Genomic DNA, 17,677 nt, shown 5'->3' with positions numbered 1-17,677 from the left:
ATGTATATTAGAATGTTATAATGTATGGTAGAATGTTATAATGGATGTTAGAATGTATATTAGAATATTATAATGTATGTTAAAATGTTATAATGGATGTTAGAATGTATATTAGAATATTATAATGGATGTTACAATATTATAATGGATGTTAGATTATTATAAAGGATGTTATAATGTATATTAGAATGTTAAAATGGATGTTAGAATGTTATAATTGATTTTAGAATGTATATCAGAATGTTAAAAAGTATGTTAGAATGTTATAATGGATGTTAGAATGTATATTAGAATGTTAGAATGTATGTTAGAATGTTATAATGGATGTTAGAATGTATATTAGAATGTTAGAATGTATGTTAGAATGTTATTATGGATGTTAGAATGTTATAATTGATGTTAGAATGTATATTAGAATGTTATAATGTATGTTAGAATGTTATAATGGATGTTAGAATGTATATTAGATTGTTATAATGTATGTTAGAATGTTATAATGGATGTTAAAATGTATATTAGAATGTTATAATGTATGTTAGGATGTTATAATGTATGTTAGAATGTTATAATTGGATGTTAGAATGTATATTAGATTGTTATAATGTATGTTAGAATGTTATAATGGATGTTAGAATGTATATTAGAATGTTATAATGTATGTTAGAATGTTAGAATGGATATTAGAATGTTATATTGGATGTTAGAATGTATATTAGATTGTTATAAGGTATGTTAGAATGTTATATTGGATGTTAGAATGTATATTAGAATGTTATAATGTATGTTAGAATGTTATAAAGGATGTTAGAATGTTATAATGGATATTAGAATGTATATTAGAATGTTATAATGTATGTTACAATGCTATAATGTATGTTAGAATGTTATAATGGATGTTAAAATGTATACTAGAATGTTATAATGTATGTTAGAATGTATATTAGAATGTTATAATGTATGGTAGAATGTTATAATGGATGTTAGAATGTATATTAGATTGTTATAATGTATGTTAGAATGTTATAATGGATGTTAGAATGTATATTAGAATGTTATAATGTATGATAGAATGTTTTAATGGATATTAGAATGTATATTAGAATGTTATAATGTATGTTAGAATGTTATAATGGATGTTATAATGAATATTAGAATGTTAGAATGGATGTTAGAATGTTAGAATGGATGTTATAATGTATATTAGAATGTTATAATGTATGTTAGAATGCATGTTAGAATGTATATTAGAATATTATAGTGTATGTTAGAATGTTATAATGGATGTTAGAATGTATATTAGAATGTTTTAATGGATGTTAGAATATTATAATGGATGTTATAATGTATATTAGAATGTTAAAAAGTATGTTAGAATGTTCTAATGGATGTTAGAATGTATACTAGAATGTTAGAATGTATATTAGAATGTTAGAATGTATGTTAGAATGTTATTATGGATGTTAGAATGTTATAATTGATGTTAGAATGTATATTAGAATGTTATAATGTATATTAGAATGTTATATTGGATGTTAGAATGTATATTAGATTGTTATAATGTATGTTAGAATGTTATATTGGATGTTAGAATGTATATTAGAATGTTATAATGTATGTTAGAATGTTATAAAGGATGTTAGAATGTTATAATGGATGTTAGAATGTATATTATAATGTTAGAATGTATGTTAGAATGTTATTATGGATGTTAGAATGTTATAATGGATGTTAGAATGTATATTAGAAAGTTATAATGTATGTTAGAATGTTATTTTGGATGTTAAAATGTATTTTAGATTGTTATAATGTATGTTAGAATGTTATAATGGATGTTAGAATGTATATTAGAATGTTATAATGTATGTTATAATGTTACAATGGATGATAGAATGTTATAATGGATGTTATAATGAATATTAGAATGTTAGAATGGATGTTAGAATGTTATAATGGATGTTAAAATGTATATTAGAATGTTATAATGTATGTTAGAATGCATGTTAGAATGTATATTAGAATATTATAATGTATGTTAAAATGTTATAATGGATGTTAGAATGTATATTATAATATTATAATGAATGTTAGAATATTATAATGGATGTTAGATTATTATAATGGATGTTATAATGTATATTAGAATGTTAAAATGGATGTTAGAATGTTATAATTGATTTTAGAATGTATATCAGAATGTTAAAAAGTATGTTAGAATGTTATAATGGATGTTAGAATGTATATTAGAATGTTAGAATGTATGTTAGAATGTTATAATGGATGTTAGAATGTATATAAGAATGTTAGAATGTATGTTAGAATGTTATTATGGATGTTAGAATGTTATAATTGATGTTAGAATGTATATTAGAATGTTATAATGTATGTTAGAATGTTATAATTGATGTTAGAATGTATATTAGATTGTTATAATGTATGTTAGAATGTTATAATGGATGTTAAAATGTATATTAGAATGTTATAATGTATGTTAGGATGTTATAATGTATGTTAGAATGTTATAATGGATGTTAGAATGTATATTAGATTGTTATAATGTATGTTAGAATGTTATAATGGATGTTAGAATGTATATTAGAATGTTATAATGTATGTTAGAATGTTAGAATGGATATTAGAATGTTATATTGGATGTTAGAATGTATATTAGATTGTTATAAGGTATGTTAGAATGTTATATTGGATGTTAGAATGTATATTAGAATGTTATAATGTATGTTAGAATGTTATAAAGGATGTTAGAATGTTATAATGGATGTTAGAATGTATATTATAATGTTAGAATGTATGTTAGAATGTTATTATGGATGTTAGAATGTTATAATGGATGTTAGAATGTATATTAGAAAGTTATAATGGATGTTAGAATGTTATTTTGGTTGTTAAAATGTATTTTAGATTGTTATAATGTATGTTAGAATGTTATAATAGATGTTAGAATGTATATTAGAATGTTAGAATGTATGTTACAATGTTATAATGTATGTTAGAATGTTATAATGGATGTTATAATGTATACTAGAATGTTATAATGTATTTTAGATTGTAATAATGTATGTTTCAATGTTATAATGGATGTTAGAATGTATATTAGAATGTTATAATGTATGTTGCAATGTTATAATGTATGTTAGATTGTTATAATGGATGTTAGAATGTATATTAGAATGTTATAATGTATGTTAGAATGTTACAATGGATGATAGAATGTTATAATGGATGTTATAATGAATATTAGAATGTTAGAATGGATGTTAGAATGTTATAATGGATGTTATAATGTATATTAGAATGTTATAATGTATGTTAGAATGCATGTTAGAATGTATATTAGAATATTATAATGTAAGTTAGAATGTTATAATGGATGTTAGAATGTATATTAGAATATTATAATGGATGTTAGAATATTATAATGGATGTTAGATTATTATAATGGATGTTATAATGTATATTAGAATGTTAAAATGGATGTTAGAATGTTATAATTGATTTTAGAATGTATATCAGAATGTTAAAAAGTATGTTAGAATGTTATAATGGATGTTAGAATGTATATTAGAATGTTAGAATGTATGTTAGAATGTTATAATGGATGTTAGAATGTATATTAGAATGTTAGAATGTATGTTAGAATGTTATTATGGATGTTAGAATGTTATAATTGATGTTAGAATGTATATTAGAATGTTATAATGTATGTTAGAATGTTATAATTGATGTTAGAATGTATATTAGATTGTTATAATGTATGTTAGAATGTTATAATGGATGTTAAAATGTATATTAGAATGTTATAATGTATGTTAGGATGTTATAATGTATGTTAGAATGTTATAATGGATGTTAGAATATATATTAGAATGTTGTAATGTATGTTAGAATGTTATGATGGATGTTAGAATGTTATAATGGATGTTAGAATGTATATTAGAATGTTTTAATGTATGTTAGAATGTTATAATGGATGTTAGAATGTTATAATGGATGTTAGAATGAATATTAGAATGTTATAATGTATGTTAGAATGCATGTTAGAATGTATATTAGAATGTTTTAGTGTATTTTAGAATTTTATAATGGATGTTAGAATGTATATTAGAATATTATAATGGATGTTAGAATGTTATAATGGATGTTAGTACATTATAATGGATGTTATAATATATATTAGAATGTTATAATGTATGTTAGAATGTTATAATGGATGTTAGAATGTATATTAGATTGTTATAATGTATGTTAGAATGTTATAATGGATGTTAGAATGTTATTAGAATGTTATAATGTATGCTACAATGTTATAATGGATGTTAGAATGTATATTAGAATGTTATAATGTATGTTAGAATGTTATAATGGATGTTAGAATGTTATAATGGATGTTAGAATGTATATTAGAATGTTGTAATGTATGTTAGAATGTGATAATGGATGGTAGAATGTTATAATGGATGTTAGAATGAATATTAGAATGTTAGAATGGATGTTAGAATGTTATAATGGATGTTATAATGTATATTAGAATGTTATAATGTATGTTAGAATGCATGTTAGAATGTATATTAGAATATTATAGTGTATGTTAGAATGTTATAATGGATGTTAGAATGTATTTTAGAATGTTATAATGGATGTTAGAATATTATAATGGATGTTATAATGTATATTAGAATGTTAAAAAGTATGTTAGAATGTTATAATGGATGTTAGAATGTATATTAGAATGTTAGAATGTATGTTAGAATGTTATAATGGATGTTAGAATGTATATTAGAATGTTAGAATGTATGTTAGAATGTTATTATGGATGTTAGAATGTTATAATTGATGTTAGAATGTATATTAGAATGTTATAATGTATGTTAGAATGTTATTATGGATGTTAGAATGTTATAATGGAAGTTAGAATGTTATAATGGATGTTAAAATATTATAATGGATGTTATAATGTATATTAGAATGTTAAAATGGATGATTGAATGTTATAATTGATGTTAGAATGTATAGTAGAATGTTAGAATGTATGTTAGAATGTTATAATGGATGTTAGAATGTATATTACAAAGTTATAATGTATGTTAGAATGTTATAATGGATGTTTGAATGTATTTTAGATTGTTATAATGTATGATAGAATGTTATAATGGATATGAGAATGTATATTAGAATGTTATAATGTATGTTACAATGCTATAATGTATGTTAGAATGTTATAATGGATGTTAAAATGTATACTAGAATGCTATAATGTATGTTAGAATGTATATTAGAATGTTATAATGTATGGTAGAATGTTATAATGGATGTTAGAATGTATATTAGATTGTTATAATGCATGTTAGAATGTTATAATGGATGTTAGAATGTATATTAGAATGTTATAATGTATGATAGAATGTTTTAATGGATATTAGAATGTATATTAGAATGTTATAATGTATGTTAGAATGTTATAATGGATGTTATAATGAATATTAGAATGCTAGAATGGATGTTAGAATGTTATAATGGATGTTATAATGTATATTAGAATGTTATAATGTATGTTAGAATGCATGTTAGAATGTATATTAGAATATTATAGTGTATGTTAGAATGTTATAATGGATGCTAGAATGTATATTAGAATGTTATAATGGATGTTAGAATATTATAATGGATGTTATAATGTATATTAGAATGTTAAAAAGTATGTTAGAATGTTATAATGGATGTTAGAATGTATATTAGAATGTTAGAATGTATGTTAGAATGTTATAATGGATGTTAGAATGTATATTAGAATGTTAGAATGTATGTTAGAATGTTATTATGAATGTTAGAATGTTATAATTGATGTTAGAATGTATATTAGAATGTTATAATGTATATTAGAATGTTATATTGGATGTTAGAATATATATTAGAATGTTGTAATGTATGTTAGAATGTTATGATGGATGTTAGAATGTTATAATGGATGTTAGAATGTATATTAGAATGTTTTAATGTATGTTAGAATGTTATAATGGATGTTAGAATGTTATAATGGATGTTATAATGAATATTAGAATGTTATAATGTATGTTAGAATGCATGTTAGAATGTATATTAGAATGTTTTAGTGTATTTTAGAATTTTATAATGGATGTTAGAATGTATATTAGAATATTATAATGGATGTTAGAATGTTATAATGGATGTTAGTACATTATAATGGATGTTATAATATATATTAGAATGTTATAATGTATGTTAGAATGTTATAATGGATGTTAGAATGTATATTAGATTGTTATAATGTATGTTAGAATGTTATAATGGATGTTAGAATGTTATTAGAATGTTATAATGTATGCTACAATGTTATAATGGATGTTAGAATGTATATTAGAATGTTATAATGTATGTTAGAATGTTATAATGGATGTTAGAATGTTATAATGGATGTTAGAATGTATATTAGAATGTTGTAATGTATGTTAGAATGTGATAATGGATGGTAGAATGTTATAATGGATGTTAGAATGAATATTAGAATGTTAGAATGGATGTTAGAATGTTATAATGGATGTTATAATGTATATTAGAATGTTATAATGTATGTTAGAATGCATGTTAGAATGTATATTAGAATATTATAGTGTATGTTAGAATGTTATAATGGATGTTAGAATGTATTTTAGAATGTTATAATGGATGTTAGAATATTATAATGGATGTTATAATGTATATTAGAATGTTAAAAAGTATGTTAGAATGTTATAATGGATGTTAGAATGTATATTAGAATGTTAGAATGTATGTTAGAATGTTATAATGGATGTTAGAATGTATATTAGAATGTTAGAATGTATGTTAGAATGTTATTATGGATGTTAGAATGTTATAATTGATGTTAGAATGTATATTAGAATGTTATAATGTATGTTAGAATGTTATTATGGATGTTAGAATGTTATAATGGAAGTTAGAATGTTATAATGGATGTTAAAATATTATAATGGATGTTATAATGTATATTAGAATGTTAAAATGGATGATTGAATGTTATAATTGATGTTAGAATGTATATTAGAATGTTAGAATGTATGTTAGAATGTTATAATGGATGTTAGAATGTATATTACAAAGTTATAATGTATGTTAGAATGTTATAATGGATGTTTGAATGTATTTTAGATTGTTATAATGTATGATAGAATGTTATAATGGATATGAGAATGTATATTAGAATGTTATAATGTATGTTACAATGCTATAATGTATGTTAGAATGTTATAATGGATGTTAAAATGTATACTAGAATGCTATAATGTATGTTAGAATGTATATTAGAATGTTATAATGTATGGTAGAATGTTATAATGGATGTTAGAATGTATATTAGATTGTTATAATGTATGTTAGAATGTTATAATGGATGTTAGAATGTATATTAGAATGTTATAATGTATGATAGAATGTTTTAATGGATATTAGAATGTATATTAGAATGTTATAATGTATGTTAGAATGTTATAATGGATGTTATAATGAATATTAGAATGCTAGAATGGATGTTAGAATGTTATAATGGATGTTATAATGTATATTAGAATGTTATAATGTATGTTAGAATGCATGTTAGAATGTATATTAGAATATTATAGTGTATGTTAGAATGTTATAATGGATGCTAGAATGTATATTAGAATGTTATAATGGATGTTAGAATATTATAATGGATGTTATAATGTATATTAGAATGTTAAAAAGTATGTTAGAATGTTATAATGGATGTTAGAATGTATATTAGAATGTTAGAATGTATGTTAGAATGTTATAATGGATGTTAGAATGTATATTAGAATGTTAGAATGTATGTTAGAATGTTATTATGAATGTTAGAATGTTATAATTGATGTTAGAATGTATATTAGAATGTTATAATGTATATTAGAATGTTATATTGGATGTTAGAATGTATATTAGATTGTTATAATGTATGTTAGAATGTTATATTGGATGTTAGAATATATATTAGAATGTTATAATGTATGTTAGAATGTTATAAAGGATGTTAGAATGTTATAATGGATGTTAGAATGTATATTATAATGTTAGAATGTATGTTAGAATGTTATTATGGATGTTAGAATGTTATAATGGATGTTAGAATGTATATTAGAAAGTTATAATGTATGTTAGAATGTTATTTTGGATGTTAAAATGTATTTTAGATTTTTATATTGTATGTTAGAATGTTATAATAGATGTTAGAATGTATATTAGAATGTTATAATGTATGTTACAATGTTATAATGTATGTTAGAATGTTATAATGGATGTTATAATGTATACTAGAATGTTATAATGTATTTTAGATTGTAATAATGTATGTTCGAATATTATAATGGATGTTAGAAAGTATATTAGAATGTTATAATGTATGTTACAATGTTATAATGTATGTTAGAATGTTATAATGGATGTTAGAATGTATATTAGGATGTTATAATGTATGTTAGAATGTTACAATGGATGATAGAATGTTATAATGGATGTTATAATGAATATTAGAATGTTAGAATGGATGTTAGAATGTTATAATGGATGTTATAATGTATATTAGAATGTTATAATGTATGTTAGAATGCATGTTAGAATGTATATTAGAATATTATAATGTATGTTAAAATGTTATAATGGATGTTAGAATGTATATTAGAATATTATAATGGATGTTACAATATTATAATGGATGTTAGATTATTATAAAGGATGTTATAATGTATATTAGAATGTTAAAATGGATGTTAGAATGTTATAATTGATTTTAGAATGTATATCAGAATGTTAAAAAGTATGTTAGAATGTTATAATGGATGTTAGAATGTATATTAGAATGTTAGAATGTATGTTAGAATGTTATAATGGATGTTAGAATGTATATTAGAATGTTAGAATGTATGTTAGAATGTTATTATGGATGTTAGAATGTTATAATTGATGTTAGAATGTATATTAGAATGTTATAATGTATGTTAGAATGTTATAATGGATGTTAGAATGTATATTAGATTGTTATAATGTATGTTAGAATGTTATAATGGATGTTAGAATGTATATTAGAATATTATAATGGATGTTAGAATGTTATAATGGATGTTAGTACATTATAATGGATGTTATAATATATATTAGAATGTTATAATGTATGTTAGAATGTTATAATGGATGTTAGAATGTATATTAGATTGTTATAATGTATGTTAGAATGTTATAATGGATGTTAGAATGTTATTAGAATGTTATAATGTATGCTACAATGTTATAATGGATGTTAGAATGTATATTAGAATGTTATAATGTATGTTAGAATGTTATAATGGATGTTAGAATGTTATAATGGATGTTAGAATGTATATTAGAATGTTGTAATGTATGTTAGAATGTGATAATGGATGGTAGAATGTTATAATGGATGTTAGAATGAATATTAGAATGTTAGAATGGATGTTAGAATGTTATAATGGATGTTATAATGTATATTAGAATGTTATAATGTATGTTAGAATGCATGTTAGAATGTATATTAGAATATTATAGTGTATGTTAGAATGTTATAATGGATGTTAGAATGTATTTTAGAATGTTATAATGGATGTTAGAATATTATAATGGATGTTATAATGTATATTAGAATGTTAAAAAGTATGTTAGAATGTTATAATGGATGTTAGAATGTATATTAGAATGTTAGAATGTATGTTAGAATGTTATAATGGATGTAAGAATGTATATTAGAATGTTAGAATGTATGTTAGAATGTTATTATGGATGTTAGAATGTTATAATTGATGTTAGAATGTATATTAGAATGTTATAATGTATGTTAGAATGTTATTATGGATGTTAGAATGTTATAATGGAAGTTAGAATGTTATAATGGATGTTAAAATATTATAATGGATGTTATAATGTATATTAGAATGTTAAAATGGATGATTGAATGTTATAATTGATGTTAGAATGTATATTAGAATGTTAGAATGTATGTTAGAATGTTATAATGGATGTTAGAATGTATATTACAAAGTTATAATGTATGTTAGAATGTTATAATGGATGTTTGAATGTATTTTAGATTGTTATAATGTATGATAGAATGTTATAATGGATATGAGAATGTATATTAGAATGTTATAATGTATGTTACAATGCTATAATGTATGTTAGAATGTTATAATGGATGTTAAAATGTATACTAGAATGCTATAATGTATGTTAGAATGTATATTAGAATGTTATAATGTATGGTAGAATGTTATAATGGATGTTAGAATGTATATTAGATTGTTATAATGTATGTTAGAATGTTATAATGGATGTTAGAATGTATATTAGAATGTTATAATGTATGATAGAATGTTTTAATGGATATTAGAATGTATATTAGAATGTTATAATGTATGTTAGAATGTTATAATGGATGTTATAATGAATATTAGAATGCTAGAATGGATGTTAGAATGTTATAATGGATGTTATAATGTATATTAGAATGTTATAATGTATGTTAGAATGCATGTTAGAATGTATATTAGAATATTATAGTGTATGTTAGAATGTTATAATGGATGCTAGAATGTATATTAGAATGTTATAATGGATGTTAGAATATTATAATGGATGTTATAATGTATATTAGAATGTTAAAAAGTATGTTAGAATGTTATAATGGATGTTAGAATGTATATTAGAATGTTAGAATGTATGTTAGAATGTTATAATGGATGTTAGAATGTATATTAGAATGTTAGAATGTATGTTAGAATGTTATTATGAATGTTAGAATGTTATAATTGATGTTAGAATGTATATTAGAATGTTATAATGTATATTAGAATGTTATATTGGATGTTAGAATGTATATTAGATTGTTATAATGTATGTTAGAATGTTATATTGGATGTTAGAATATATATTAGAATGTTATAATGTATGTTAGAATGTTATAAAGGATGTTAGAATGTTATAATGGATGTTAGAATGTATATTATAATGTTAGAATGTATGTTAGAATGTTATTATGGATGTTAGAATGTTATAATGGATGTTAGAATGTATATTAGAAAGTTATAATGTATGTTAGAATGTTATTTTGGATGTTAAAATGTATTTTAGATTTTTATATTGTATGTTAGAATGTTATAATAGATGTTAGAATGTATATTAGAATGTTATAATGTATGTTACAATGTTATAATGTATGTTAGAATGTTATAATGGATGTTATAATGTATACTAGAATGTTATAATGTATTTTAGATTGTAATAATGTATGTTCGAATATTATAATGGATGTTAGAAAGTATATTAGAATGTTATAATGTATGTTACAATGTTATAATGTATGTTAGAATGTTATAATGGATGTTAGAATGTATATTAGGATGTTATAATGTATGTTAGAATGTTACAATGGATGATAGAATGTTATAATGGATGTTATAATGAATATTAGAATGTTAGAATGGATGTTAGAATGTTATAATGGATGTTATAATGTATATTAGAATGTTATAATGTATGTTAGAATGCATGTTAGAATGTATATTAGAATATTATAATGTATGTTAAAATGTTATAATGGATGTTAGAATGTATATTAGAATATTATAATGGATGTTACAATATTATAATGGATGTTAGATTATTATAAAGGATGTTATAATGTATATTAGAATGTTAAAATGGATGTTAGAATGTTATAATTGATTTTAGAATGTATATCAGAATGTTAAAAAGTATGTTAGAATGTTATAATGGATGTTAGAATGTATATTAGAATGTTAGAATGTATGTTAGAATGTTATAATGGATGTTAGAATGTATATTAGAATGTTAGAATGTATGTTAGAATGTTATTATGGATGTTAGAATGTTATAATTGATGTTAGAATGTATATTAGAATGTTATAATGTATGTTAGAATGTTATAATGGATGTTAGAATGTATATTAGATTGTTATAATGTATGTTAGAATGTTATAATGGATGTTAAAATGTATATTAGAATGTTATAATGTATGTTAGGATGTTATAATGTATGTTAGAATGTTATAATTGGATGTTAGAATGTATATTAGATTGTTATAATGTATGTTAGAATGTTATAATGGATGTTAGAATGTATATTAGAATGTTATAATGTATGTTAGAATGTTAGAATGGATATTAGAATGTTATATTGGATGTTAGAATGTATATTAGATTGTTATAAGGTATGTTAGAATGTTATATTGGATGTTAGAATGTATATTAGAATGTTATAATGTATGTTAGAATGTTATAAAGGATGTTAGAATGTTATAATGGATGTTAGAATGTATATTATAATGTTAGAATGTATGTTAGAATGTTATTATGGATGTTAGAATGTTATAATGGATGTTAGAATGTATATTAGAAAGTTATAATGTATGTTAGAATGTTATTTTGGATGTTAAAATGTATTTTAGATTGATATAATGTATGTTAGAATGTTATAATAGATGTTAGAATGTATATTAGAATGTTATAATGTATGTTACAATGTTATAATGTATGTTAGAATGTTAGAATGGATGTTATAATGTATACTAGAATGTTATAATGTATTTTAGATTGTAATAATGTATGTTCGAATGTTATAATGGATGTTAGAATGTATATTAGAATGTTATAATGTATGTTACAATGTTATAATGTATGTTAGAATGTTATAATGGATGTTAGAATGTATATTAGAATGTTATAATGTATGTTAGAATGTTACAATGGATGATAGAATGTTATAATGGATGTTATAATGAATATTAGAATGTTAGAATGGATGTTAGAATGTTATAATGGATGTTATAATGTATATTAGAATGTTATAATGTATGTTAGAATGCATGTTAGAATGTATATTATAATATTATAATGTATGTTAGAATGTTATAATGGATGTTAGAATGTATATTAGAATGTTATAATGGATGTTAGAATATTATAATGGATGTTAGATTATTATAATGGATGTTATAATGTATATTAGAATGTTAAAACGGATGTTAGAATGTTATAATTGATTTTAGAATGTATATCAGAATGTTAAAAAGTATGTTAGAATGTTATAATGGATGTTAGAATGTATATTAGAATGTCAGAATGTATGTTAGAATGTTATAATGGATGTTAGAATGTTATAATTGATGTTAGAATGTATATTAGAATGTTATAATGTATGTTAGAATGTTATAATGGATGTTAGAATGTATATTAGATTGTTATAATGTATGTTAGAATGTTATAATGGATGTTAGAATGTATATTAGAATGTTATAATGTATGTTACAATGTTATAATGGATGTTAGAATGTTATAATGGATGTTAGAATGTATATTAGAATGTTATAATGTATGTTACAATGTTATAATGGATGTTAGAATGTTATAATGGATGTTAGAATGTATATTAGAATGTTGTAATGTATGTTAGAATATTATAATGGATGTTAGAATGTTATAATGGATGTTATAATGAATATTAGAATGTTATAATGTATGTTAGAATGCATGTTAGAATGTATATTAGAATGTTTTAGTGTATTTTAGAATGTTATAATGGATGTTAGAATGTATATTAGAATATTATAATGGATGTTAGAATGTTATAATGGATGATAGTACATTATAATGGATGTTATAATATATATTAGAATGTTATAATGTATGTTAGAATGTTATAATGGATGTTAGAATGTATATTAGATTGTTATAATGTATGTTAGAATGTTATAATGGATGTTAGAATGTATATTAGAATGTTATAATGTATGTTACAATGTTATAATTGATGTTAGAATGTTATAATGGACGTTAGAATGTATATTAGAATGTTATAATGTATGTTAGAATGTTATAATGGATGTTAAAATGTTATAATGGATGTTATAATGTATATTAGAATGTTAAAATGGATGTTCGAATGTTATAATTGATTTTAGAATGTATATCAGAATGTTAAAAAGTATGTTAGAATGTTATAATGGATGTTAGAATGTATATTAGAATGTTAGAATGTATGTTAGAATGTTATAATGGATGTTAGAATGTATATTAGAATGTTAGAATGTATGTTAGAATGTTATTATGGATGTTAGAATGTTATAATTGATGTTAGAATGTATATTAGAATGTTATAATGTATGTTAGAATGTTATAATGGATGTTAGAATGTATATTAGATTGTTATAATGTATGTTAGAATGTTATAATGGATGTTAAAATGTATATTAGAATGTTATAATGTATGTTAGGATGTTATAATGTATGTTAGAATGTTATAATTGGATGTTAGAATGTATATTAGATTGTTATAATGTATGTTAGAATGTTATAATGGATGTTAGAATGTATATTAGAATGTTATAATGTATGTTAGAATGGATATTAGAATGTTATATTGGATGTTAGAATGTATATTAGATTGTTATAAGGTATGTTAGAATGTTATATTGGATGTTAGAATGTATATTAGAATGTTATAATGTATGTTAGAATGTTATAAAGGATGTTAGAATGTTATAATGGATGTTAGAATGTATATTATAATGATAGAATGTATGTTAGAATGTTATTATGGATGTTAGAATGTTATAATGGATGTTAGAATGTATATTAGAAAGTTATAATGTATGTTAGAATGTTATTTTGGATGTTAAAATGTATTTTAGATTGTTATAATGTATGTTATAATGTTATAATAGATGTTAGAATGTATATTAGAATGTTATAATGTATGTTACAATGTTATAATGTATGTTAGAATGTTATAATGGATGTTATAATGTATACTAGAATGTTATAATGTATTTTAGATTGTAATAATGGATGTTCGAATGTTATAATGGATGTTAGAATGTATATTAGAATGTTATAATGTATGTTACAATGTTATAATGTATGTTAGAATGTTATAATGGATGTTAGAATTTATATTAGAATGTTATAATGTATGTTAGAATGTTACAATTGATGATAGAATGTTATAATGGATGTTATAATGAATATTAGAATGTTAGAATGGATGTTAGAATGTTATAATGGATGTTATAATGTATATTAGAATGTTATAATGTATGTTAGAATGCATGTTAGAATGTATATTATAATATTATAATGTATGTTAGAATGTTATAATGGATGTTAGAATGTATATTAGAATGTTAGAATGGATGTTAGAATATTATAATGGATGTTAGATTATTATAATGGATGTTATAATGTATATCAGAATGTTAAAAAGTATGTTAGAATGTTATAATGGATGTTAGAATGTATATTAGAATGTCAGAATGTATGTTAGAATGTTATAATGTATGTTAGAATGTTATAATTGATGTTAGAATGTATATTAGAATGTTATAATGTATGTTAGAATGTTATAATGGATGTTAGAATGTATATTAGATTGTTATAATGTATGTTAGAATGTTATAATGGATGTTAGAATGTATATTAGAATGTTATAATGTATGTTACAATGTTATAATGGATGTTAGAATGTTATAATGGATGTTAGAATGTATATTAGAATGTTATAATGTATGTTACAATGTTATAATGGATGTTAGAATGTTATAATGGATGTTAGAATGTATATTAGAATGTTGTAATGTATGTTATAATGTTATAATGGATGTTAAAATGTTATAATGGATGTTATAATGAATATTAGAATGTTATAATGTATGTTAGAATGCATGTTAGAATGTATATTAGAATGTTTTAGTGTATTTTAGAATGTTATAATGGATGTTAGAATGTATATTAGAATATTATAATGGATGTTAGAATGTTATAATGGATGATAGTACATTATAATGGATGTTATAATATATATTAGAATGTTATAATGTATGTTAGAATGTTATAATGTATGTTAGAATGTTATAATGGATGTTAGAATGTATATTAGTTTGTTATAATGTATGTTAGAATGTTATAATGGATGTTAGAATGTATATTAGAATGTTATAATGTATGTTACAATGTTATAATGGATGTTAGAATGTTATAATGGACGTTAGAATGTATATTAGAATGTTATAATGTATGTTAGAATGTTATAATGGATGTTAAAATGTTATAATGGATGTTAGAATGTATATTAGAATGTTGTAATGTATGTTAGAATGTTATAATGGATGTTAGAATGTTAAAATGGATGTTATAATGAATATTAGAATGTTAGAATGGATGTTAGAATGTTATAATGGATGTTATAATGTATATTAGAATGTTATAATGTATGTTAGAATGCATGTTAGAATGTATATTAGAAAATTATAGTGTATGTTAGAATGTTATAATGGATGTTAGAATGTATATTAGAATGTTAGAATGGATGTTAGAATGTTATAATTGATTTTAGAATGTATATCAGAATGTTAAAAAGTATGTTTAGAATGTTATAATGGATGTTAGAATGTATATTAGAATGTTAGAATGTATGTTAGAATGTTATAATGGATGTTAGAATGTATATTAGAATGTTAGAATGTATGTTAGAATGTTATTATGGATGTTAGAATGTTATAATTGATGTTAGAATGTATATTAGAATGTTATAATGTATGTTAGAATGTTATAATTGATGTTAGAATGTATATTAGATTGTTATAATGTATGTTAGAATGTTATAATGGATGTTAAAATGTATATTAGAATGTTATAATGGATGTTAGGATGTTATAATGTATGTTAGAATGTTATAATGGATGTTAGAATGTATATTAGATTGTTATAATGTATGTTAGAATGTTATAATGGATGTTAGAATGTATATTAGAATGTTATAATGTATGTTACAATGTTATAATGGATGTTAGAATGTTTTAATGGATGTTAGAATGTATATTAGAATGTTATAATGTATGTTAGAATGTTATAATGGATGTTAGAATGTTATAATGGATGTTAGAATGTATATTAGAATGTTTTAATGTATATTAGAATGTTATAATGTATGTTAGAATGTTATAATGGATGTTAGAATGTTATAATGGATGTTAGAATGTATATTAGATTGTTATAATGTATGTTAGAATGTTATAATGGATGTTAGAATGTATATTAGAATGTTATGATGTATGTTACAATGTTATAATGGATGTTAGAATGTTATAATGGATGTTAGAATGTATATTAGAATGTTATAATGTATGTTACAATGTTATAATGGATGTTAGAATGTTATAATGGATGTTAGAATGTATATTAGAATGTTGTAATGTATGTTAGAATATTATAATGGATGTTAGAATGTTATAATGGATGTTATAATGAATATTAGAATGTTATAATGTATGTTAGAATGCATGTTAGAATGTATATTAGAATGTTTTATTGTATTTTAGAATGTTATAATGGATGTTAGAATGTATATTAGAATATTATAATGGATGTTAGAATGTTATAATGGATGATAGTACATTATAATGGATGTTATAATATATATTAGAATGTTATAATGTATGTTAGAATGTTATAATGGATGTTAGAATGTATATTAGATTGTTATAATGTATGTTAGAATGTTATAATGGATGTTAGAATGTATATTAGAATGTTATAATGTATGTTACAATGTTATAATGGATGT

The sequence above is a fragment of the Taudactylus pleione genome, unplaced genomic scaffold (genome assembly GCF_031769625.1).
Source record: "Taudactylus pleione unplaced genomic scaffold, aTauple2 ptg000946l, whole genome shotgun sequence".
In the NCBI taxonomy this organism is placed as follows: domain Eukaryota; kingdom Metazoa; phylum Chordata; class Amphibia; order Anura; family Myobatrachidae; genus Taudactylus; species Taudactylus pleione.
This window is presented reverse-complemented; position numbering follows the sequence as displayed.